The sequence below is a fragment of the Gekko japonicus genome, unplaced genomic scaffold (assembly GCF_001447785.1).
Source record: "Gekko japonicus isolate JY-2015 unplaced genomic scaffold, Gekko_japonicus_V1.1 scaffold695, whole genome shotgun sequence".
In the NCBI taxonomy this organism is placed as follows: Eukaryota; Metazoa; Chordata; class Lepidosauria; order Squamata; family Gekkonidae; genus Gekko; species Gekko japonicus.
Genome location: NW_015159731.1, coordinates 512,991 through 517,015, shown reverse-complemented (window position 1 = coordinate 517,015; position 4,025 = coordinate 512,991). Strand labels below are relative to the sequence as shown.

At 44.9% G+C, this 4,025-nt stretch overlaps 1 long non-coding RNA gene across 1 annotated transcript in view; it reads right to left on the bottom strand.

The window, feature by feature from the left end:
* LOC107125533 overlaps positions 1 to 3,751 on the bottom strand; it is a 24,194-nt gene extending 20,443 nt beyond the window's left edge. The window contains exons 1-2 of the long non-coding RNA XR_001483040.1: positions 3,547 to 3,751; positions 2,650 to 2,848 (exon numbers count right to left, since the gene is read on the bottom strand). This is a non-coding gene — a long non-coding RNA (uncharacterized LOC107125533). The remainder of the gene's footprint in view (positions 1 to 2,649; positions 2,849 to 3,546) is intronic.
* Positions 3,752 to 4,025: the final 274 nt, after the last annotated feature.

Below are 4,025 nucleotides of genomic sequence, written 5' to 3'. Positions count from 1 at the left end.
GAATGCCTAACTCTGTTCACAAATCCAGGGGCCATCTTGCTCCTGTCTAGGAGGGCCAAAATATCCTGTTTATAGCTGCAGATTTTTTCCCTTACAGAGGATAAGGACAGAGATGAATTTCTGATAAACCATTCTAATTTTCCCTTTCTTAATTTCCGAAGGCATTTTACACATCGTTCAATTTAATGTTTGCTATGTTTTAATCTATTTGTATAATTAACTAGTTGTGTTATGATTAATTTAATTAACAAGTGTTAATAAAACATAATCACATGCACAGTGGGAACAATCCAATCAAAGTTAAACACTTTTATGTCCAATTGATTTCAACAGGAGAGATTTATCTCTCCTGTTGAAATCAGGTCTTAAATGTGATTATGTTTGGCTGGATGAAGCCAAAATGTTTTTTTTCTTTCTCAAAGACTACTTTTATTAATCTGAAAGAAAACAAAGACCAGCGAAAATCCAAGAGGACAGATCATTGCTTATCAGTGGACTCCTAAACAGAATAACACACTTCTAAGTCAGTTCAAGTCAACGGGTTTAGAAGAGTGTAACGCTGCTCAGGATGGCAGTGCAGGAAACTTTCATGGTCCACATTCACCAGGTGTTTCAGACTCCTTCCAGAAATGAGCTGAGGTGGGCCAGGCTACTCAACCCCACCCTACTTCATTGAGTCTGCAATGTGGCTTCTGTGTACCTTTTCCACTCTCCTTCCAAGGGCTGGGTTCTACCTATCTATCTAGTACTGCTCATATGGCTATCACCTTAACCAGAAATTAGAACCAAAGAAAATATTTTAAAATACCTTAGTATTATTTCTCTTATATTTGATTATTGCACCTATGAATTTTGCCACTGAGAGGGTGACACGATCCTTGGTATCTGATAGTAGCCATAACACCTGGGCTCGCACATTTAGCAGTTCCATATCTTTAAGTAAAGGGGTGACTAAATTAGCCCTCAACTCATCGCAAGGGCTGGGTTTGTTGAAGAACCTCTCTTCCTGTCAGCAGCAATGCTCCCTCTAAGCTGTGAAGTCTTGTGAGCAAAAATTCAACTCTGTGGGCTCCTGGCATTAAAGTTGTGAGCGAGTGATTTGGCTACTGGATAAATCAGTTTGCTCTGGGGCCATCCTTCCTGAGCTAAGACAAAAACCTGTGAGCTGCAGGCAAAAAACCTGTGAGCTAGCTCACACTCACTCAGTTTAGAGAGAACAGTGGTCAGCAGATGTTCTGATCATATAACAATTTTATAAGGCTTTTTGCAACTTTTGAATATGAATAAGATAATGATGCCAGCACTTCATTTGCTGGCACATGAACAGTAACTAATAGTGGGGCTACATTTTTAAGAAGAAGATATAAGAATGTAATAGATGTATTAGCACTTTCTTGGCATCCACAGTAACTGGTAGAACAAAGTTTGAGTCCAGTGGAACCTTTAAGACCAACAAAGTTTTATTCAAGGTATGAGCTTTCATGTGATAAGAAAACAATATAGCTGTTAAGTCCTGGGTGGCTTTGTTCCGAGTGTTGTAATAACTTGTAATTCAGCAATTTCCCTTTCCAGTCTGTTCCCGAAGTTCCTTTACAATAAAACAGCTACTTATCTCACTACATATGCTAAACTCATTCAGTCCTAACATTTGTATTCTCACCAAGAAAAGCTATACATCCTCTTTATTTTAGCGTATTTCTTATTTGGAATAGTAGATTAGAATAGCAATTGTAATGTAATGCAATGAATATATTTCTCTTCTCTGGTTTTTTTTTTTTGTCAGGAGACATAACACTGCACAACCATTCACCCCACCTCAAAGAAAAGTATGCTGTTAGTGACCTCCATGCTTGAGACGAACAGAGTGTAACAACAGGATCTCAGTTATTTACTCTTAGCATCCCACAATTAAGAACAATCTATTTACACATTCATCGCCTATTTTGAAAAATTTGCTCCACTGTGTTTCCCCCCTCCGTAATTAAATCCAAACAGATGCTGACCATATACATTTATCTTGTTATTCCTGTTTGGTCTCTGCATCTGTTAGAACATTTTCATTATGTTGTATGCTAATTTGCTGTTCACCATCTGCCTACATGTATGGACTGTTAACTTCCATTTCAGTGTATCTAAGGAAGTGTGCATGTACATGAATAAAACTTTGTTGGTCTTAAAGGTGCCACTGTACTCAAACTTTGTTCTACTGCTTCAGACCAACAGAGCTGCCCACCTACATCTATCAAATGATAACCATGATCAGTTCCCCTGAAGAAAATAGCTCCTTTGGAGGGTGGACTCTATGGCATTATATCCTACTGTGGTCTCTCCCCTCCTTAAACTCCACCCTCCCCAGACTCCAACCCCGAAATCTCCTGGTATTTTGCAATCCAGAGCTGGCAACCCCACCTTAGAAGACACACTGTTTTCTGTGTGGAAGAAGGAATGCCTTTTTCAAGTCGGCATTGGCCACAGTTTGTGTAAGCACCTGTATCATAAATGATAGTCATAAATGATAAATAATAATAAACGCATACTGAAAGGGGGAAGGGGACACATTTTAATGAATTAAGGACGCAGATTAGTCAACTAAACATTGTAACACTACTGCCACATGGTACAAGAGAAGCTCCCCTTTTCCATCTTTACCACTTGGCGCCGGCAAAACGCCAGCCACGTCGTGCCCTTCGTTTCACTCTCCGGCAATCATTCTTCTCTGTTTCCCCGCAGACCCGTCCACCCCGCGTTCCAAGGCGCAGCAAAGCGATGGAAGACGAAAGACTTGCTAAAAGGTAGACATTGCCCACGCCTCATTCCCGACGAGCTCAGCCGTACAGTTTCTTACGGTCTACGATTAAAACAAAACAAAACACTGCTCTTTCTTTTCCATACGACTACTTTGAAATAACAGTATCATCTTCCCCACCTCCCATAGAAAGGCCAATCTGTTAGTGAGGGCAGGATAAAGTCACCACGGCTTCGCGTAATGCCTCTGAGCATGCGCCCGTGAGCCAGGCATGCTCAGTGCCCGCTACCGTGGAATGGTTGTCTGACAAGTGAGTTAGTTTGAGCCACCGTCAGGGGCATCATGTGAGTAAGAAGCGGCGGGGTTGTTGGGGCTCGGCCAGTTCCGGCCCCCGGGAAAGCAGGTGGGGGTGGAGAGGCCGCTTCGAGGCTGTGGCCTGGTTCGCTTGCGGGCGGGCGGGCGGAGGACGAGGAAGCCGCGGCAGGTGGAGGTGACAGACGGACTGGCTGGAGCTTCCTGAGGGGAGGGGTCACACTGCAGGGCGAGGGGTTGCGGCCCTTTCGCAGGACCTTGAGAGCAAGGACTCAGGGGCGCCGTTTCGGGAAGGTCCCAAGGCGCCCTGCGGCGGCTGGGTGGCTTCTTCGTGTCGTTTTATAATAGCCAGCGGCATAAGGGGTTTTTTGGTGATGAAGGAACGCAGGCGGAATGCGGGGTGGGGAAGCCGCTGCTGTCGCCGCACCACCTTCCCAGAAATGGCGCCCCCGGGGACCTAGTTGCTGGCCCACTCCTCAGTCTCTCACCTGGGCCTGAGGAGGCTGAAGCCTTGTCTCTCTGCCTGGCTGATGCTCCTTTCAGGCAATGACGCCAAAGCACTCACAGCCTGAGTGGGATGCGGCTAGAGTACAGGCTGTGTTGCATCTGAGCACTTTCCCGGTCTGCTCTGCCTCCTCGACAGGCCCTCTGCATTTATGCTAATTTGTTTCCTTGGCGGCCACTTCTCGAGCAAAAACCTCCACTGTATGTGCAGAAGAATCTTGGGTGACACGTGACGGTGACATACCATAGCAGAGCTGGTGACGTTATACAGAACTGTCAGCTTCTGAGAAACGCAGCCTGGTAACCCTGGAAGGGTTTAGGAACAAGGAAGTCTACATAGTTGCAGTTGCTTGTAGGTGCCTTGTGTTGCAGAATTTGGGGTTATATGTTTTTTGCTATGTTTCTCTCTCTCTGGAGGCCTGCGTTCCCTAGCCAGACACCACTCATCCATAGAAAAGGAACC